Genomic DNA, 23,167 nt, shown 5'->3' with positions numbered 1-23,167 from the left:
CCGAAAATATGTACATTGACTTTGGGCAGATTCATTAGTGTCAGTAGCTATCCTGGATCTGTCCAATTTGAGATTAAGATGTTTTGAAGCTAGACTTAATTCTCTTGGAGGGAAAATATACCTCTGCTTCACCATTACTCCTAGGTGTAGACCTTTAACTTCTCAACAGGAAATAAAGCTGTTTATTTGAATTATGCTTCATAGCTTGGGGAGCCCAAACTTCATTTTTTTTGCCCTTAGTTCTAGGAATCTGTTGAATGTGTATATACAACTTCTCAGCTTCTTAGATGCCTGATCCAGAGCCAGCAGACACTTCTAGTAGAAAAACTTTCTAGTAGAAAAACTACCCTACATATTGGGCTCATTTCTCCAGATTTCCTTTTTCTTCCTGAATCTTAGACCTATGATAATTTTGTAGCTCTCCACTTCCTTCAAACTATATTGTTAGTTTGGGTTTAGCTTTGCTAGTTATTCATAACAGGATGGTTACCAATATCTATCTCATCTAACTAGCTAGCTATCGCCTGTATTGCAACTCATTTCTCTTCCGTTAACAATACACCTTTACATTGTATCAGTATATGTTTCTTTACTTAGCCAGTTCCCTTTGGATGGGCATTGAGGTTATTCACAATTGCTCATAGCAAATATTGTTATACATGTGTGTGAATATGTCCATAAGAAAACTTCTAGAAATGTAATTGCTACATATTATGAAATTGTCTTCTAAAAAAAGTATCCCAGGGCTTCCCTGGTGGCACAGTGGTTGAGAGTCCGCCTGCCGATGCAGGGGACACGGGTTCATGCCCCGGTCCGGGAAGATCCCACATGCCGCGGAGCGGCTGAGCCCATGAGCCATGGCTGCTGAGCCTGCACGTCCAGAGCCTGTGCTCCGCAACGGGAGAGGCCACAACAGTGAGAGGCCCACGTACCGCAAAAAAAAAAAAAAAAAAAAAGTATCCCAATTTACATTTCCACCAGCAGTGTATGAGAATGCATGTTTCCCCATAGGCTTACCACCACTAGATTTTATCAAACTTAGAAATTTTGTAATCAACTTTTTTTTTTTTTTTTTTTTTTGTGGTATGCAGAAGAGTTCTCTCTTAACATGTGCTGAATCATTCGTCATTCATGCTCCTCTCTAAAATGTCCATGCTCTTTTAAATTCCCCTCAAAGAGTGTGGTTTTGAGTCTTCACCATATTGGTCATTCACTATCTACATTATCCCAACTCTTACCAAAGGGCCCATTGGATGGATTCCTTGTTGGATGTGTAAGAACCAGAAAACAGGAAAGGAGAGAAGCAGCTTCTTCCAGTTTTGCTTCCTAAAAAAGCCTTTGATAATCGATTCTTTCGATGCATGCACAGAGATTCCCAAAACCCCTTTATTTACCTCTTCCGAGGGATGACCTTTTCCCTCTACCTTACTATGATCCTACAGAGACTGCTTAAACTTTCAGTCTCTTAGGGGACTTTCTGTGTGGGTTTCTATGAGCTCTTGAATAATACAAGGGAATTGGGTGACCATGAAGTAAAAATTTCAACAAGCATGGGTTTAGGAAGTTTGGTGTTTTCGTGTCAGTTGGGTCCAAGTTCACATACTGATTTTGCTTCTCGCCTATTCTGTGTTCTTAGAAAAATGACTTTGTCTCTCTCAACAGCAGATTCCTTATCAACAAAATAGAGGCAATCCTGATTATCATAATGGCTTATTATAAATTAGTGATAATATAGTATGGAACTTAATTCCTAACACAGCAGATGCATAATAAATCAGAAATTTAATTATTTAAAGAATGTTCTTCACCTTGTAACTCGGTTCCAATTCTGGACCTCTTACGAGATGTAAGATCTTGGAAAAGCCATTTAACACTTATTCCCGTTTCTAAAATTGCATAACAATTGGACCTATCTTCTAAGGTTGTTTTGTTTAATTAATTGAGATAACATACTAAAGTAGCTCTCACAATTTAATAAATATGATAGCTATTCCAGAAGTGAAAATTCAAGAGGAAGCTCTCTGTTTAATTTAGCCTCATATTCCCACCATGATGTCTGGCACATAGGAAGTATTACTTTCTGTAATACTCTCTCCATTACCCAACTCAAAATGTTAGTAGCCATCTCTCTTTTCGTGTCAGCCCACACGTACGAGCAGGATACAAGGTGCAAGTCCAAGGTGAGGGGGGCCTGTGGAGGTAGAAGTGGACAGAAGTATGGAAAGTCCCTCCTCCAATACCAGGTCCTGCCTTCAAGGACTTCCCAGTCCAATGGGGGAGACATGTCAATATCTAATTGCATTGCAGTATTAGGATAAGGATATGTGTTAGAGCTAGTAGCGTTAGGACAGACATAGTCAGCTCATGGGAGGGAAGCCTGGGGAAGGTAGGAGTGATCAAAGAAAGCATAACGCAAGGTCTTAAAAAATGAATAGGTGTTGGCTAAGCAAATCAAATGAGGAAGGGCGTTTTTAAAAAAAGAAGAGAACTTTGCAAAGGCACGGAGTTGAAAGAAACAACATTATTCATTCTGGGATGAACAGTTTCATAAAATTAAATGTAGGAGAACATGAGGTAACAGATACTTATGGGACCAGATATGAAGGGACTTACATTCTCTGTTACAGAATTTGGATTTTATCCTATAAACAGTGGGTTGCTATCGAAGGCCTTTGGTCAAGAGTGAATGCATCTGATTAGGATTTTCGGAATACTTTGCTAGTGACTTTGTGGAGGATGGAATGAAACAGTGGCAAAATTAATCACCAGAGGACTTCAATTAGGACTATGTTACTTTGCCTCCTGGCTTTTACTCCTTAATGCACCTGAATCATTGGCGCAGAAATACAGACGGTCAGCCGTTTGGCAGTAAAACTTCAAAATGAATCAAAATGCCTGGAGAGATCATTGTTGCATTTTCTTTCTTTCTTTCTTTCTTTTTTTCACTGCTACTTTGGCAAGCCCCAAAGATAAATAAAATCCAGACCTGGAAACCAGTGAGTAGCACCCTTGCCCGTTTTCTCCTCTGCCTCTCCTACAATGCTTGCTCTTTTCACTGTAAAGACTGCTGGAGATTCCTGGTAATTAGCCTTGGCTTCATTGTTAAAACACCCCACCAGATTGTGTGCTGTCTCCTTCAGAGCAACTTCTGTGTGTGTGTTCATAGAAGTCTTCCTGCCCAGCTTCCCTGGAATAAAATGTGGGAGTGTGAGAGTTGTTTCCATGGCCACAAACTTCCAAAGCCAAGAATGGCTTATTCCAGGATGTTTCTGGAAAATGTGGTGATCTACATAAGGTATACAAGTTATATTTGAGTTGCAAGTTTCGTAAGCATGAGCACTGCAATTGGGCATGTGTGGCAAGTCTTGAACAAGGCCCAGAGTTAGTGTACCTGTCGTACGTGAGGTAGATGCTGCATTGCATCTTTCTCTTGCCAGAAACCTTTCTCTTGCCAGAAACATGGTTTGTAGTTTAGCAAAAGTTGTCTCTAATGGTCTTTCCTAGAACAGAAGGTTTTTTGTGTACTCATGTTATATGGAAAATAAATTCATCCAGCAGACCTGTTGGAGCCTCCCATGTACTGGAAATATGAAGGTAAATAAGACAGTACATTATCCTAAACATTAATAATGACTAGCCTACATTGAGTGCTTACTATTTGCCAGTTACTCTAGGAGATGCTTTCTCCTTGTTACCACTTCAATCCTTTGAAAAGCTCTATGAGAGAAACCCAGTCATTACTGTAATTTCATAGAAGGAAGCTGAGGTATAGAGAAGTTCAGTAACTTGACCAAGTTCACACAGCTCCTAAGTGTCAGAGCTGGGAATGTACACAAGTCCATAGGATTTAAACGTCTGTGTGATTTTCATTAGATTTCCTGACTTCAGATGCAGTCAGTGAAGTGTGTAAACAGAGAACATACAAGTTTAAGTGATAAATGATGATTCCAAAATGCCAAGAGATCATAGAGGAAGGAGCCTGGGATGTCAGAGAAGGCTTTGATGAGGGGAAGATATTTGAGAATTTTACCTAATAAATGACTCTGTAAAAAGAGACAGGGGGCGAGCATTTTGAGAAAAGGTATGGAAAGAGCTGAAGTTGTGAAAGAACAATGCCTTCTACATGGTGGGTGTTCCATTGGATGGTACTAGGAGGGATTGTGAGATGTTCAGGCTGGCAGGAATGTATGCTGTTTGGAAGAGAGTGACTGACGAGACTGGAAAAGTAGTTTGCAGCCAGATTTTGAAGGATTCTATACAAGATGATAATGAATTTAGATTTTATCCTACAGCCAAAATTTCTCCCATGGATTGGTTGCAGAACCATCTGATAGGCCTTTTAAAAATACAAATATCAAACCACAACCCAGAACATACTAATTTATTTGGACAGTGATTATCAAATTTCAGTAATAATAAGAATCACTTGAAGTGCTATTACAAAAATACAGACATCCTACCTCTTTATTTTTACCAAGTTTCCCAGACATTTCTAATACGCTCTAACATTTGAGAACTACTTGTCTAGGATAAGTAAGAATCTCTGTTTTAAAAAGTTCCCCAGGTGATTTTTATATGCTGCCAGATTGGGGTATTTACAGACCATAAACAGCAGGAAACCAATACAAATCTTGCTGTTATAAAAAGTGAAGAGTAAAAGTTATTATGATAAGTCATTGAAATACTAACATCATATTAAGGTTAAAACAGTGTTAAGGTCTGGTGTCAGAGAAAGACTCCCAGAATATCAATGTACCACTGCAGACAACATCTCTTTATTTATAAAATGGAAATAATAATAGGGCCTATCCCGTGCAGTTCTTGCAAGGTTAAAAATAGGGCCACACCCCAGACAGTTACAGGTATACTTTCTTTCACTAAAAAAAGTTTGCATTTAGAAAATTTTTAGGGCTCCCCTGGTGACACAGTTGTTAAGAATCTGCCTGCCAATGCAGGGGACACGGGTTCAAGCCCTGGTCCGGGAAGATCCCACATGCTGCAGAGCAACTAAGCCCGTGCACCACAACTACTGAGCCTGCACTCTAAAGCCCATGAGCCACAACTACTGAGCCCACGCTCCACAACTACTGAAGCCCACGCGCCTAGAGCCCATGCTGCTGCAATGAGAAGCTGCTGCAATGAGAAGTCCGCACACCACAATGAAGAGTAGCCCCCCCCCCCGTAACTAGAGAAAGCCTGCGCACAGCAATGAAAACCCAACACAGTCCAAAATAAATAAATAAAATAAATAAATTTATTAAACAAACATTTTATATAGATGGACTTACATAGAATGTGCTCTTCTTTCAATCTGGCTTCTTTCTCTCAGCTTGGGTGTCCTGAGATTTCTTCTTGTCTGTACAGGTATTGGCATCATTCCTTTTTGTCAGGAGTGGTATTCCATTGCACAGATTTATGCCAGGGTTTGTTTATCCATTCATGCATTGGTGGACATTTGGGTTGCTTTCATTTGGGGGCTATTTCAAATAAAGTTTCCATGAACGTTCACGTAAAAAGGAAAATGACCATATGTGTGTGTGTGTGAGTGTGTGTGTATACGTCCCTGTGTGCATGTATGTGCATATATACACAGAGTAGTTGCTCAAAGACTCCTCCTTCTAACGCTCCATACCTACAAGTACTAGCCTTTCCTACTTCAGAATTGTCCCCATCCTGCATTGGGAATGGGCCTGAACATTACTATATCTATCTGAACATTTTTAGGGTAAAAGATAAAGAATGAAAGAGCCACCATCCTATCTCTAAACTGAGGAAGTCCAACTTTGACTCTCTGGAGGTCATCACCTTCCCCCTGTCTTAGCTTCAAAACCATCGTGACTCAGCTTATTATTTTTTCAAGATCAAATCCACACCCGTTAGCCTGTTTGAGGCCTTCTGTGAGTTGACTTAGTCTGCCCCACGTTCTACCACTCTCACTGAAACATCCAGCCACCCAGCTTCACCAAAATGCTTGCTTTTTCCTGAATGCCCTTCCTATCTGGTCTGCCAGGTGAATGCTTTGCTTGCCCTCCCAATGTCACCTTCCGCGTAGATCCTTACTGACTCCCCAGTATTTATGCACCTGTTCTTCTCTCCTCTTCTGCTGCAGTGCGGATTATGCTGCACTGGGATTGATTGTGATATATCTATCTCCCTCCCTGTCTTTCTCTCTTTGTATTCGCAGAGGCTTGTACAAAATAGAATATAGTCAGTATGCAAATACAAGCTCACTGTCAAATTTCCAGTTAGTTTCTAAAACCTCAACTCCATCACAAAGATGTTGCAGTCATGCTTAAATTTCGCAAAGAGCTGGAGATTTAATAAAACTAATTGTTGCCAACCTAAGCTGACCTCAGCTTCCTGATCTGAAATTGGTCCCTTTTCCCCTCTTTAGATGATGCTTTAGTTTCACTGGGAGGCCTTTGAGATTTCAAAGGGGGGCTCCCAGCTTGGGAAAGGGCCAATCTATATTTTGGGTGAGTCATCACATTTCTTCCCTCTTGCAGAACTTTTTGCCTTAACTGGGGTTCAGTTCAGGTCAGCATGAAAAATATTTTTAATTCTTTGGCAACCAATTAAAAAGTCACTGAGGTCTTCCCAAACAAACAATTTCAGCAGAGAAAATCTAGGCAGTCAGTCGAGGAATATTTGATTATTAAGAGCCAAGTACTCTTCTAAGCTCTAAAGCAACAGAGTAACAGAGGCAGTCCACATTTTCAAGAAACTTCCAAGGGCTGCAAGAGCATAGGTAAGAGATCAGTTAGCAGGTTAATGCCAGGGTCCAAGGCATTGAGGCATTGAGGCAAGGCATTGAGGCAAGGAGGTGGCTCTTAGACTAGGACTGTGGCAATGGAGATGGTGAGAAAAATCTCATTTCAGATGTTTTTTTCAGATTTGAGTCAACAGGACTTACGAATAATTAATAATTAGGTCTGAGAAAAAGCCATCGGGAGCGACTTCTAAATATTTTCTTCTGAGCAATTGAATAGATGATGTAGCAATTTATGCAGATGGAGAAGGCTTGAAAGAATCTGTTTTATGTGTTTTGGGGGATGTGAAGAATCTCCTTCAGTCATGTTGTCTGAGATGCCTGTTTGACATCCAAGTAGAGATATCGAGTAGGCAAGTGGTAATCAGTGCATGACTGGGATTTAAAGCCATGTATAAAGATGAGATATGAGATAAAGATAAGACAGAGAAAAGAACATCATCTACAACTGAACCCAAGGCCTGCCAACATTTAGAATTCTGGAAGAGAAGGGGGCTCTAGCAAAGAAAAATGAGAAGCAGTGCCTTTGGAGGAGGATGAAAAACATGGGAGCCAAAGAAGAAACTTTTTTCAAAAATAGAAAAAGGACAACAATGGGAGGAAAGTGCTGCTGCAAATAGAGTAAGATAGAGGATTGACTGTTGGCTGTGTAACGTCTAGATCTCTGCTGAATCTCAGTGCCATAAATAAAAATATGACTTGACATTGTGATAAGAGCTACAAAACAAAAGAACAGTAAGCTATCAGAGGAATTAATGAGGCAAATTGATATTGGAAGAGGGTCAAAAAATTACAGGAGGGCTTCCCTGGTGGCGCAGTGGTTGAGAGTCCACCTGCCGATGCAGGAGACACGGGTTCGTGCCCCGGTCCGGGAGGATCCCACATGCCGTGGAGCGGCTGGGCCCGTGAGCCATGGTCGCTGAGCCTGCGCGTCCGGAGTCTGTGCTCCGCAACGGGAGAGGCCACAAGAGTGAGAGGCCCGCGTACCGCCAAAAAAAAAAAAATCACAGGAAATAATATACAAAGTGGGATATGAAGCATGAATAGAATTATCCAAGAATATACACCAGATAAAAGGAAGCACACATGTGAAAGCTACAGATGGGAAAGGGATTGGTATATTCCAAGACTAAAAGCCCAGTATGGCTAGGCTGTTTGCAGCCAGAAGTTAAGTAGAAAGTGATGAAATTCACAAGATGACAAGAACCAGATCATGTCAATCCTTGTTTGCCACCTTAAGGAGTTTGTCTTTTAATCTAAATGCATTTGATGATTTTTAAGTACAGGAGATACATGGTCTGATGTATAATTTTTAAATATTATTTTTTAAAGTAGTATTGCTGCTTTGTGGAAAACAGGTTTTTAAGAGGCAGGAATGGAAGTTGGGAAACCAATTAGGAAACTGTATCAGTAGTCTAGACAAGAAATGATGGTGTCCTGGGCCACAGCGCTAGTAGAGAAGATGTAGAAAAGAGGAAAGAATCAAATATATTTGAAAGCTGGAAAGCAGATAATAATACCAAGCTCACATAGGCCTGTTGAAGAATAAAGGTGATAATGTATGTAAAAGGCAATCATAGGATCTGATACAAAAGAATCATTTAATGAATTACAAAATTTCCTTTCTTAATTCCTGTGTCCTAACTACGTTCCAAACATTATACAGAGCCTCTGAAGTTCACAGAAAGTGTACAGAGAATCGGGGCGTATATAAATGGCAACGAAGCAAGATGGCTAAGAGGATAGGTTTGGAAACCACGCAGATATGAAGTTAAGTCCTGATTCTGCAACTCATTAGCTCTGTACTTAGAAGAGAGCCTTGCACGTAGCAGATTTTCATTAATTTTTTCAATGGCAGTGTGATTATGTGACCTTGGACAAGTTCTACAATCTCCCTAACACTTAGTATTCTCATCATTAAAATGGAGATAATAATAATAATACTGCCTCATGGAATTATAGTAAGGAATAAATGAGACCAGACATGTGATATTTACTGGAATATTAAATGAGGTAATGTATGAAAAAAAATCTGGCATGTAAATGCCCAAGAAATTAGCAGCAGCTGTTACAACAATTGAGGTTACAACTACTACTGACACTGGTATTAGTATTGATTGGTAGTTAGCAGAGAGAAATGTCACTATAAAAATATGCAGATTCAGATTATGAAGGGTTTTATATGCTATGGTGGAAACTAAAGTCATTGGTGTGGGACTTTCTTTTCTAATATACATGTTTACTGCTATAAATTTCCCTGTTAAGTCCTGATTTAGCTGCATTCCATAACCTTTTAATGTTGTATTTATTTTCATTCAGTTAAAATATTTTTACATCCTTTTGATATAGTCTTTGACCCATGGGATATTTAGGTGTGTATTATTTAGTTTCCAAATATGGGGGGATTTTCCAGAAGTCTTTATTATTGATTTATAATTTAATCCATTGTACTCATAGAATATGCGTGGTATGATTTGAATCCTCTTATATTGATTGAGACTTGTAATAGGGTTTAGAATATGGTCGATACTGTAAAAAAGTACACTTGAAAAAATGTGTATTCTGCTCTTGTCACATAGTGAGTCTACAGATGTCCATTAGGTCAAGTTTGTTTACAGTAGGCTGATCTACCAGATCCTTACTGATTTCCTTTCTACTTTTTCTATAAAATACAAAGAGCAGAGTGCTGGAATAGCTGACAATAATTGCAGATTTGTTTATTTCTCCTTGTAGTTCTATTAGTTTTTTTCCTTCATATATTTTGAAGCTTCATTTCTTAGGTGCATAAATATTTAGGATTCTCATGTCCCGTTGATGAGACAGCCCCTTTATCATTATAAAAAGTCTCAGTCTATCTCTGGTAATCTCCTTTTTCTGATATTAGTATATACTATACTTTCACTACAGCATCCTTTTGATTTTGATTAGCATTGCATTTTTTCTGTGCCTTAAGTTGTAACATATTTGTGTTTCTAAATTTAAAGTGTATTCCTTTTAAGCAACATATAGTTGGTCCTCCCTTTTTTATCCAGTTTGATCATCTCTGCCATTTAATTGACATTTAATGTGATTATTGACCTGGTTAGGTTTAAATCTATTAACTTGCTATTTGTATTCTATTTATCTAATCTGTTCTTACTCCATTTTTCTTCTTTTTCTGCCTTCTTTTAGATTAATTGAATATTTTGTGATTCCATTTTATTCGTTCACTTAGCTATAGCTCTCTGCTGTTATCTTAGTGATTGCTTTGGATTTTACTGTATACATCTTTATCAGTCTGTCTTGAAGTAATAGACCATTTTACCTAGTATAATATATACTACCTTATATATGATTGATTTATTTATGTATTTATTTATTATTTCTTTATTTTTATGCTTTAAAGGATTTTAAAAGTAGGGAAAAAAGAACGAGCAAAGCACTTTTTCCAGTGCTCTTCATTGATAGATGCAGATTTCTACTGGGATAGTTTTTCTTTTGTCTGCAAGACTTGCTTTAACATTGCTTATCATACAGGTCCGTTGGTAACAAATTATTTCACTTTCATTATATCAGAAAAAAAATAAAACAATATTTATTTTGCCTTCATTTTAGAAAGATATGTTTACTAGATATAGAATTTCAGAATGAGTTTTTCATTTCACTACTTTAAAGATGTTCCATTCTCCTGTGAGATCATTCATGTCAGTGTTCACCTGTATGTAACGGTCCCCACCACAACTCCTTTCAAGACAATCTGTTTATCTTTTGTTTTCAGCAAATTGATTAGGCTACATCTTGGTATAGTTTTCTTCAAGTTAATTCGTTTGGGGATCATTGAATTTCTTGGATCTATGGTCTATAGTTTTTATCAAAGTTGGAAAATTTGAAGGCATTATTTCTTCAAATTTCGTTCTGCCCTGCTCCCTTTCAAGGACTGCAGTTACACATATGTCAGGCCACTTGAAATTGTTCCACAGCACTGATGCTTGTTCATGTTATTTTCAGTATTTCTTTCTTTTTGTGTTTCATTTCAGATAGTTCCCATTGCTATGTTTTCAAGTTTACTAATTTTCTTTTCTTCTGAACTGCCTATTTTTCTGTTATTTCCGTTCAGTGTGTGTGCGTGTGTGTGTGTGTGTGTGTGTGTGTGTGTGTGTGTGTGTGTGTGTGTGTTTAAATCTCAGACATTGTTTTATTTGTCTCTAAAAATTATATTTGTGTTTTTGATATCTTCTATGTCTCTTGTTAACATTTTCATGCTTTCTTCTACCTTTTTGAACTTACAGAATATCATTATACTATTTTAACATCTTCTCTACTAATTCTATAGTGTGATTTCTGCAATTTCTGTAATTCTCTTATCATGTGTGTTAGTTTTCATCGATTTTTCTCTAATCATCAGTCCTGTTCTCCTGCTTCTTTACAGGCATGTTAATTTTTATTGGTTGCTACTAGTCATTGTGAATTTTGTCTGGTTGGGTGCTGAATGTTTTATATTCCTATAAATATACTTGCACTTTCTTCTGGGATGCAGAATAAAGTTAAATTCCTTGAGCACAAGCCTAATCCTTTCTAGTTTGCCTAACAAGCAGGACCAGAGGAGGCTCTAGGCTAGTGCTAATTTTATCTCACTACCAAGGCAAAATTCTACCAAGTACTCTACCTGCTATTTTACCGATTATGAGAAATTTTTACTCTAGCTAGTGGGGACAAGAACTCTTTCCAGACCTATGTGAGCTAAAGTGATTATTTCCTATTTTGGGGTAGGACTTCCCCTGTCCTTGGGTAGTTTTCGCACAGGCATGTCCTGATCAGTACTCAGATAAAGATTCAAGGACCTTCTGTAACTGTCTGGTACTTTCTCTCTGAGAAGCTTTTATTCTGATACTCTGCCTCATCAACTCTCTATCAACTCAAGTTGTTCTCAGTCCTTTGCCTTAAGCCCTTTCCCTGTGCTGTGACCTGGAACCTCCCTCCAGACAGTAAAGTCAGGCAATTGTAGGCATTCCCTCTTTTGGATTCCGTCTATCAGGGGTCACTCTTTAGCACTGCCTCCCTGATGTTCAATGTCTGAAAACTGTTGTTTCTTATACTTCGTCCAGCTTTTTTTTTTTTTTTCACTTATTTTGGACAGAATGTTATACTGGTCCCAGTTACTCTGCTTTGGCCAGAATCCACAGATTTGAATTTGATAGTCTTAAACACTAGGTGAGGACTTTACATTTTATCTTTTAACTTTTTCATGCAGTCAATGGAGAGCAGTTGAATATTTTTCAGCTGGGGAGTAAAATATATATATATCTTAAGAAATGAACCTGGATAATTATGGGGAAGATAGTTTTAAACGGAGAGAGGCTAGGGGCACAGTGAATATGTATGGTAGATTCTAAGCTTTCTGTGCAAATCTAGGAAATGAGAACTTGGACATGTTAGCTCTCCCTTAGAGTGAGGAGGAAAGAATTGTGTTAAGTGCCTTCATTGATTGCCTTCCTTTTGCATGAGACAGTATGAGAGGAAAACTAAATAAATAAATGAGAGCAAATTAATAGAAATAGGGCTGAGGCTGGTATGTGTTAAATTCACAACAGGATAATTTTCCTATTTTAATGAAGATTTTTATTATTATTTTGAAATATCAGTGGCAATTTCACAAGGGTTATCATCTCTTCTTCCTCCTCCCATCTTGAAAATGTGAGGGGAAAAAAGCTGGAATTCTGATGTTTGAAATAGACAAATTCTGTCTATTTCAGATCGCCTGTATCCTCACACTTTTCTTCTGTACACATAATTCTCAAGAAGATCATTGATAGGAAAAAGAATCTACCACACTAATATTTTCTTATTCACGTCTAAGCACTGTTCCCACAGACCTTAAAATTGAGCTGGACAGAGACTAAGAGAAACTGCACTTGTGAACAGGCCTGCCAAGACCCCTGGGGAATAAGCAGCTGATCTATTATTTATACTTTTTACTTACATTATTTGGATTTGCAAGATGAACCCAAATGCAATGGCCTCTGGGCACTCAAACACAGGAAAAGGCAATGATTTATTGACAAATAATGTTAACAGCACAAAGATAGTGTAGAACAAAGATGGTGATGGAGGTAAATAGACAAATTGCAGACCACTGGGGACAGTGTAATGGGCGAACAGAAACAAATTCAGGTTGTTTTCATTACATACACACAGAGCTAGCACCAGCCTAAGAACAGGGAGCCAAGAAGGTGGTATAATTTGGGGAGAAAGAGACAAAGAGCCTTTGAACATCACAATTAGAATACATGTGGTCTAAATCACAGCAGTCATTTACAGATCTCTTTCACATCCATCCCCTCTGCAGAGCCTTACAACATAGGTAAGGAAGTTTTTCCCAGTTGCACAGAAAAGGAAACTGAATTTTATAGATAGTAAGGGACTTGTCCTAGGTCTCATCTGTCTTGTACTCTGGTACACAGTCCCTTCCCCTTGTGGAGCACAGCCTCACACCTACTATCAAACCCCCCCATGGTTCTATTCCTAGGGCCACACAGATTCTCTCTGTGGGGTCTCTCATGCTCTATTCCAAACCTTTCTGTTTTATTTCTGAGACTCCAGTTTATGCCCAGATACCTCTACTTGGACTGGCTCTTCAGCAGAGCTGTCTGTTTAGCGTGATATAACCCTGAGCTTACATTCTGACTTTCTGTCCTACAAGGGCATCCAACTCACCCCTGTGCTGAGCTCTGACTCTCAAGAGCCCAGCCTGGGTTCTGCATGACTACAAAAGGATTCAGCTACTTGGAGATATTCTATAAATCTCTACTATATCTGCAGGCTACCAGAATGGATTTCGGGGCCAAGACCAAGCTATGTTTAAATCTTGGCTTACTACTTGCTAGCTGTATGTATACCTGGGGCATGTCACTACACCTCTTTGAACCATTAGGTTCCCCTCTGTAAAACAAGGGTGGCATCTACCCGACAATTATTGCAGGGTTACTCAACCCTGGCACTGTAGACATCTAGGGCCAGATAATTCTTTGTGGTGCCAGCTGTCCAATGCATTGTAGGATGTTTAGCTGCATCTGTGGTCTCTGTTCACTAGATGCCAGTAGCCCCACCATACCCCAAACTGTGAAAATCAAGTGTCTCCAGACATTGCCCAAAATCCCTTGTATGGCAAAATTGCCCCGGTTGAAACTAATGGGTTATTGTCAGTATTACAAATAATGTATATAAAATTCCTTGCACATAGTAAGTGCTCAATTAAAGGAAGTGGTTATTATCAACATTATTGTTACCAGGATGATGCAGCTAGGAAATGTCAAGGATGGGTCTCAAAATCATAGTCTCTTGCTTCCTGGTACAGGGCTTCTAAAATGAGGGATACACATCTATTTGATGAAGTCTGCGAAATCAGCAATAAAGTAGTGGGCTGGGACAGTTGATTCAGTTTTTTAAATGGGCAGTTGAAAGATACTTCAAAAAACAAGACATACAAATGGCCAAGAGGTATTCCAAAAAAAGACATAAATTCCAATGTAAAGGGGCTCAACATCACTAGTCATCAGGGAAATGCAAATCAAAACTACATTGAGATATCACCTCACACCTGTTAGGATGGCTGTTATGAAAAAGACGAGATAACAAATGTTGGCGAGGATGTGGAAAAAAGGGGACCCTTATATTTGTTGGTGGGACTGTAAAATGGTACCACCATTATGGAAAACAGTATGGTGGTTTCTCAAAAAATTAAAAATTTAACTACCATATGATCCAGGAATCCCACTACTGGGTATATATACAAAAGAATTAAAATCAGTATATAGAAGAGTTATCTGCATACCCATGTGCATTGTAGCTCTGTTTACTGCTATTCACAATAGCCAAGATATGGAAGCAACTGAAATGTCCTTCAGTGAATAATTGGGTAAATAAAATATCTATACACAGGAAAGAATATTATTCAGCCATAGAAAAGAAGGAAAGCCTGAGACAACACGGATGAATCTGGGGAGCACCATGCTAAGTGAAATAAGCCAGAAAGACCAATATTGGATGATATCACTTATATGTGGAATAAAAAGAAAAGAAAAGAAAAACACTGATCTCATAGAAACAGAATTGAATGGTGGTTACCAGGGGCTGGGGAAAGGGAAATGGCGTGAGGAAGGTTAAACAGTACGAATTTTCAGTTATAAGAAGAATAAGTTCTGACGATCTGATGTACAGCATGGTGATTCTCTCTGTTGCCTCTCTCCTCTGGGCCATTAACATCTGTTGATGCAACTGAGACCCCTTCAGTTGATTCAGAGAAACTTAAAGACAACAAACACTCAGAACCAGAAATTCCTGGTCCAGCTTCCAGACTAGTTTTACTAATCCAGGAAGGCCTATGTGAAAGTAGGAAAGGGCCTCTGAGTATATGTTTTCATGCCTGCAGAGACCACCTTCATGAAATGTGCCCCAGCCTAGAGAAAGCAGCAACCAACATGTGGAAATCACAGTCTGGCTACACAGGGGACAAGGGCTTCCACTGGGTTTGATAGAACAAAGGATAAATGCTGCTTTGGACTGTTGCTCGAGCTTTTGTTCATCACTTCAGTTTGGTAGGGAAAGCATGCTCCAGGCTCTACAAAAGGGATGATCACGTTGAGTAATCCACTGAGTGAATGGAGTAAGACGGAGGGTCACCAAGCATCTATAGCACTCCAACATTAGTGGGAGGCCTGGACGGTGCTGCTGCCCTCCTTCACACCCCTACCTGCCTGGTCCATCCCACAGCTCATTCTCACACAGCTCCAGAACATAGTGAGGAGCTACTTACCAAGGAGGCCAGCAGCTAACCAGGCAGCAAGCCGTCAGGAGCCCTCCCAGGTCAGATTGCAGGATGGATCAACACCCAAACACCATTTGGAAGAGAGGTGATGACAGGGGAATGTGGCTTATTTTAAAAAGAGGAGGAAAAAGAGAAGAAAGGGAAGCAGTAGCAGCAGCCCTGAGCAAAAAACAAATGTTTTTGAACTCTATTGTTTTTATTCACTATATATATATGAATTTATTCTTTTTTATTGAAGTATAGTCAATTTACCGTGTTATATTAGTTTCAGGCATATACATAGGGATTCAATATCTTTATAGATTGTACTCCATTTAAAGATATTATAAAATATTGGTTATATTCCCTGTGCTGTATATTACATCCCTGTATCTTATTTATTTTATATCTAGTAGTTTGTACCTCTTAATCCCCTTCCCCTATCTTGCCTCTCCTCCAACCCCTCTCTTCACTGATAACCACTAGTTTGTTCTCTGTATCTATGAGTCTGTTTCTGTTTTGTTAGATTCATTAGTTTGTTTTATTTTTTAGATTCCAGTGAGTGAAAACTTACAGTATTTGTCTTTCTCTGTCTGATTTACTTCACTAATCATAATACCCTCCAGGTCATCCGTGTTTTTGCCAATGGCAAAATTTCCTTCTTTTTTATGGCTGAGTAATATTCCATTGTATATATCTACCATATCTTCTTTACCCATTCATATGTTGATGGATACTTAGGTTTCTTCCTTATCTCAACTATTATAAATAATGCAATAACATTGGGATGCATATACCTTTTTGAATGAGTGTTTTTGTTTTCTTCAGATATACACCCAGGGGTAGAATTTTCTAGGTCATATGGTAGTTCTCTTTTTATAGTTTTTTTGTGAAACCTCCATCTGTTTTCCATAGTAGCTGCACCAATTTACATTCCCAAGAACAGTGTCACTTTTCTCCACATCCTCGCCAATAATTACTATTTGTTGTTTCTTTGATAATAGCCATTCTGACAGGTGTGAGGTGATATCTCATTGTGATTTTGATTTCATTTCCCTGATGATTAGTGATGTTGAGCATCTTTTCATATTTTCTTCGGAAAAATGTCTATTCAGGTCTTCTGCCCATTTTAAAATCAGGTTTCTTTTTAAACTATATTGACTTGTATGAGCTCTTTATATATTTTGAAAATTAACCCCTTGTCAGACATGTTTGAAATTATTTTTTTTTCATATTCAGTAGGTTGTCTTTTCATTTGTTGATGGTTTCCTTTGCTGTGCAAAAGCTTTCAAATTTAGTTAAGTCCCCTTTGTTGTGCAAAAGCTTTCAAATTTAGTTAAGTCCCATTTGTTTATTTTCCTTTTTGTTTCCCTTGCCTGGGGAGACAGATCCAAAAAAAAAATATTGCTAAGACTTTTGTCAAAGAGTGTACTGCTTATGTTTTCTTCTACATGTTTTATGGTTTTCATTCTTACATTTAGGTCTTTAATCCGTTTTGAGGTTTTCTTTGTATATAGTTTGAGAAAATGTTCTGATTTCATTTTTTACATGTAGCTTTCCAATTTTCTCATCACCACATATTGAAGAGACCGTCTTTTCCCAGTTATATACTTTTGCTTCCTTTGTTGGAGATTAATTGACCATGTATGCTTGGTTTTATTTCTGGGCTATCTATTCTGTTCAGTTGATCTATGTGTCTGTTTCTGTGCCAGTACCGTACTGTTTTGATTGCTGTAGCTTTGTAGTATAGTCTGAAGGCAAGGAGCCTGATATCTCCAGATTTTTTTTCTTTTTTCTCAATATTGTTTAGCTATTCAGGATCTTTTGTGGTTCCACACAAATATTAGGATTATTTGTTCTAGTTTTGTGAAAAATGTCATGGGTATTTTAATAGGGGTTGCATTAAATCTATAGATCGCTTTGGGTAGTATGGACATTTTAACAGTATTAATTCTTCCAACCCATGGACACAGAATATCTTTCCATTTATTTGTATCTTCTTCAATTTCCTTCATCGATGTCTTATAGTTTTCAGAATAGTTCGTTCACCTCCTTGGTTAAGATTATTCCTAGGTATTTTATTCTTTTTGATGCAATTGTAAATGGGATTTATTTGTGCTTTCTCTTTCTTGTAGTTCATTATTAGAGTATAGAAAAGCAACAGATTTCTGTATGTTAATCTTGTATATTGAAACTTTACTGAATTTATTGGGTTGGCCAAAATGTTTGTTTGTTTAGTAAATACATTCAATAAAGTTCTTCATGAAAATGAAAAATGTGTCTTTTATTTTTACTTAAAACTGAATGAACTTTTTGGCTAACCCAGTACTTATTCTAGTGGTTTTTTGGTGGATACTACCGTGTCATCTGCAAAGAGTGCCAGTTTTACTACTTCTCTTCCAACTTGGATAGCTTTTCTTTCTTCCTCCTGTCTGATTGCTGTGGACAGGACTTCCATTACTATGTTAAATAGAAATGGCAAGAATAGGTATTCTTGTCTTATTCTGATTTTAGAGGAAAAGCTTTCTGTTTTCACCATTGAGTAAAATATTAGCTGTGGGTTTCTCATAAATGGCCTTTATTATGTTGAGATATGTTCCCTCTATACCAAATTTGTTAAGAGTTTTTTATTATGAATGGATGTTATTTTTTTTAAATGCTCTTTTTGCATCTAATGAAATGATCTTGTGATTTATATCCTTTTCTTTGCTAATCTGATGGATCACATTGATTGATTTGTGTGTATTGAACCACCCTTGCATGACTGGAATAAATTCCACTTGATCATGGTGTATGATCCTTTTTATATATTGTTGAATGGGGTTTGCTAATATTTCGTTGAAGATTTTTGTATCTATATTCATCAGATATATTGGCCTGTAATTTTCTTTTTTCATAGTGTTTTTGTCTGGTTTTATTATCAGAGTGATGGTGGCCTTGTAGAATAAATTTGGGAGTGTTCCTTCCTCTTCATTTTTTTGGAATAGTTTGAGAAAGATAGGTATTCACTCTTCTTCATGTTTGGTAGAATTCCTCTGTGAAGTCATTCAGTCCTGTACTTTTGTTTGTTGAGAGGTTTTTTTTTATTAGTGATTCAATTCCAGTACTAGTAATTGGTCTGTTCATATTATCTATTCCTTCCTCATTTAATCTTGGAAGATTGTATGTTTCTAGGAATGTATCCATTTCTTCTAGGTTGTACAAATTATCAGCATATAACTGTTCATAGTATTCCCTTATGATTGTTTCTTTTTTTGTGATATGGTTTGTAATTTCTCCTCTTTCATTTCTTATTTTGTTTATTTTAGTCCTCTCTTTTTTTCTTCATAAGCCCAGCTAAAGGTTTATCAATTTTGTTTATCTTTTCAGAAAACCAGTTCTTGGTTTCATTGATCTTTTCTCTTATTCTTGTCTCTATTTTATTTCCTCTGTGGTCTTTATTGTTTCTTTCCTTCTGCTGACTTTGGCCTTTGTTTGTTTTTATTTCTCTAATTCCTTTAGATGGAAGGTTCGATTATTTGATATTTTTCTTGTTTCATGAGATAGGCCTCTATTGCTATAAACTTCCCCCTTAGAACTGCTTTTGCTGTGTCCCATAGATTTTTGAAAATTATATTTCGGTTTTCATTGGTCCTGTGGTATTTTCTGACTTCCTCTTTGATTTCTTTGTTGACCCATTGTTTTTTTTTGTTTTGTTTAGTTTTGTTTTCGCCGTATGCGGGTCTCTCACTGTTGTGGCCTCTCCCTTTGCGGAGCACAGGCTCCGGATGCGCAGGCTCAGCGGCCATGGCTCACGGGCCTAGCCGCTCCACGGCACGTGGGATCTTCCCAGACCGGGGCACAAACCCATGTCCCCTGCATCGGCAGGCAGACTCTCAACCACTGCGCCACCAGGGAAGCCCCCCATTGATTTTTTAGTAGCATATTGTTTAGTCTTCACATATTTGTGTTTTTCCCATCTTACTTCCTGTAATTGATTTCTAGTTTCATACTGTTTTGGTCAGAAAAGCTGCTTGATATAATTTCTGTCCTCTTAACTTTGTTGAGACTTGTTTTGTGGCCAAGCATGTGATCTATCCTGAAGAGCATTCCATGTGCACTTGAAAAAAATGTCTATTCTGCTGCTTTTGGATGAAAATGCCATTATCTATTAAATCCAACTGATCTAATGTGTCATCTAAGATCACTGTTTCCTTACTGATTTTCTCTCTGATCTGTCCATTGATGTGAGTGGTATGTTAAAGCCCCCTACTATTATTGTCTTATTGTCAACTTCTTCATTTATGTCTGTTAATATTTGCTTTATAAATTTTGGTGCTCTATGTTAGATGCACATATGTTTACAAATGTTATATCCTCTTCTTTGATTGATTCCTTTTTCCTTATATAATGCCCTTCTTTGTCTTTTACTGCATACTTTGTTTTAAAGTCTATTTTCTCTGATATGAGTACTGTTGCCCTAGCTTTTTTTCATTTGCATTTGCATAAAATATCTTTTTCCATTCCCTCCCTTTCCATATGTATGTGTCTTTAGCTCTGAAGGGAGCCTCTTGAAGGCAGCATGTAGATGGGCCTTTTTTATTCATTTAGTCACCCTATGTCTTTTGACTGGGGCATTTAGTCCATTGACATTTAAAGTGATTATACATAGTTATGTACTTATTGCCATTTTATTATTTGTTTTCTGATTGTTTTTGTAGTTCTTCCCTGTTCTTTTCTTTTTCTTTCTTCCTTTGGGGTTTCATTATTTTCTTTAGTGTTATGTTTGTATTCTTTTCTCTCTGTTTTTTATATATCTCTTGTAGGTTTTTGACTTGTGGTTACCATGGAATTCATATATGTTGACTATAACCATATCTGCTTATTTTAAACTGATAGTCATTTAAGTTCAACACATTCTAAAAGCTGTACACTTTTTACTCCCCTCCTCCATGTTTTATGTTTTTGTTGTCATATTTTATATCTTCATGTCTACCCCTTAACTGTTTATTGTAGTTATAGTCAGTTTTATCGTCTTTTGTGTCTTAACATTTGTACTAGCTTACTTAATTGAGTGTCCACAGGCTTTATTGTATGTTTGCCTTTACTAGTGGGATTTTTTTCCCTTCCTATAATTTCTTGCTTTTTGTTGTAGTCTTTTCTTTTCCACTTAAAGAAGACTCTTTAACACTTCTTGTAAGGATAGTTTAGTATTGATTAATTCTTTTAGTTTTTGCTTGTCTGAGAAGCTCTTTTTCTCTCCTTCAATTCTTAATGATAACCTTGCTGGGTAGAGTATCCTAGGTTGCAGTGTTTTTTTCTCTCAGCACTGCAAATATTTCATGCCACTCCCTACTGGCCTGCAAAGTTTCTGCTGAAAAATATACTGATAGCCTTATGGAGGTTCCCTTGTATGTGACTCTTTGTTTTTCTCTTGTTACCTTTAGAATTCTCTCTTTATCTTTAACTTTTTTCCATTTTATTATGATATGTCTTGGTGTGGGTCTGTTTGAGGTCATCTTGTTTGGGACCCTCTGTGCTCCCTGTGCCTGGATATCTGTTTCCTTCTTCAGGTTCAGGAAGTTTTCAGCCATAATCTCATCAAATGCATTTTCTACCCCTTTCTCTCTCTTCCTCTTCTTCTTCTAGGGGCCCTATAGTATAAATGTTATTATACTTGTTAGCCTGGAGGTCCCTTAAGCTATTCTCATTTTTTAAAATGTATTGTTCTTTTTGCTGTTCTGAGTGGGTGGTTTCCACTATTCTATCTTCCAGATTGTGCTTTTTCTGTATCACCTAATCTGATGCTAATTCCCTCTAATGTATTTTTTATTTCAGTTATTTTATTCTTAGGCTCTGACTGGTTCTTCTTTATACTTTTAGTTCTTTGTTAAAATCCTCACTGTTCATCTTTTCTTTTCCTCAGTTCAGTTAGCATTCTTATTACTATTGCTTCCAATTCTTTTTTTTCTTTTAACATCTTTATTGGAGTATAATTGCTTTACAATGGTGTGTTAGTTTCTGCTTTACAACAAAGTGAATCAGGTATACATATACATATGTTCCCATATCTCTTCCCGCTTGCGTCTCCCTCCCTCCCACCCTCCCTATCCCACCCCTCCAGGTGGTCACAAACCACCTAGCTGATCTCCCTGTGCTATGCGGCTGCTTCCCAATAGCTATCTATTTTATGTTTGGCAGTGTATATATGTCCATGCCTCTCTCTCGCTTTGTCACAGCTTACCCTTCCCCCTCCCCATATCCTGAAGTCCACTCTCTAGTAGGTCTGTGTCTTTATTCCTGTCTTACCCCTAGGTTCTTCATGACATTTTTTTTTTTCTTAAATTCCATATATATGTGTTAGCATATGGTATTTGTCTCTCTCTTTCTGACTTACTTCACTCTGTATGACAGGCTCTAGTGCTTCCAATTCTTTATCAGATAAATTATTTGCCTCTGTTTCATTTAGGGTTTTTCTCAGGGTTTTTTCTTATTCTTTTGTTTGAAACATATTCCTCTGTCTTCTCATTGTGTTTAATTTTCTCTTTATGAAATTGGGTGCAACAGTTACCTATCCCAGTCTTGAAGGAATGTCCTTGTGTGGAATCATTCCTATGTACTCTGTGTGCGTCCCTTGGCTTTGACAGGAGAGCTGGATCTGAAGTGAACACAGGCTGCATCTTCCTCCAGAGTGTGCTGGAAGCTACTACCTTGGTGGGAGGTAGGGCTGGAGTTGGAGGGGCTAGAGCCAGAGCCAGGTACAAGCCTGGGTTTTTCCTATGCTCAGTGGACATTATTGCTTTATCACAGGGCAGGACCCAAGGGGCTGGAGCAGGTGCCCTGAGGGAGTTGGGTTTCTCCCAGGTGTTACGGCACTTTCTGCTTTGGTTTGGGACGTGCTGTGGCTTCAGGGCTTGGAGCTGCATTTCTGTGCTCGGGTCACTTTGTCCCCAGTATGTACACCTTGGCCAGCGGCTGGGTGGAAGTCGAGGCGTTGGTGCCACATCACTGAGCTGGCCCTGCCTCCTGCTAAGGGTGCACAGTGATGCTCGATCTGGAAGTGGCTGTCTCTGTCCTGGAGCTAGCCTCAGTCCCTTACAACTGTGTGTACCACAGCATGGGCTGGCAATGGCATCCTCTGCCCTGGTCAGAGGCAGGGCCAGGCTCTGAGCCAGCTCCATTCCTTCCAAGTGTACACACTCTCGTTGGCAACGGCAGCTGGCACCTTAGTGGGGAGCAGCGCCAGAGCAAGAGGGGCTGGAGCAGGAGCCCGGTGAGGGCTGGGGCATGCGCTGGGGTGGTCCCAGCGGCCAACCAGAGCCCCAGGCAGTTTCCAATCTGCTGCCTCTGCACTGTGACTGAGAGTAATAAGCAAGTCTGTGTCTTGTTCTGTAAGAGCAGAGTCTTGGTTTCTCACAGCCCTCAGGTGAGTTCTGCTGGTTTTCAAACCAGCTAAGGGGGCGTATCTTCTGGTGTCAGACCCCAGAGCTGGGGTGCCCAAAATGGAGCTTTAACCCATCACTCCCCAGGGAGGAACCCTGGGCCTTGTGATATCCCCCTCCTCTTCTGTGTCCCTCGCTAGGGATAGAGGTCCCAATCAGATTTCTTCTCTTCCCTTCCTACCAGACTCCATGAGG

This window comes from Pseudorca crassidens, chromosome 9 (genome assembly GCF_039906515.1).
Source record: "Pseudorca crassidens isolate mPseCra1 chromosome 9, mPseCra1.hap1, whole genome shotgun sequence".
NCBI classification, from domain to species: domain Eukaryota; kingdom Metazoa; phylum Chordata; class Mammalia; order Artiodactyla; family Delphinidae; genus Pseudorca; species Pseudorca crassidens.
This window is presented reverse-complemented; position numbering follows the sequence as displayed.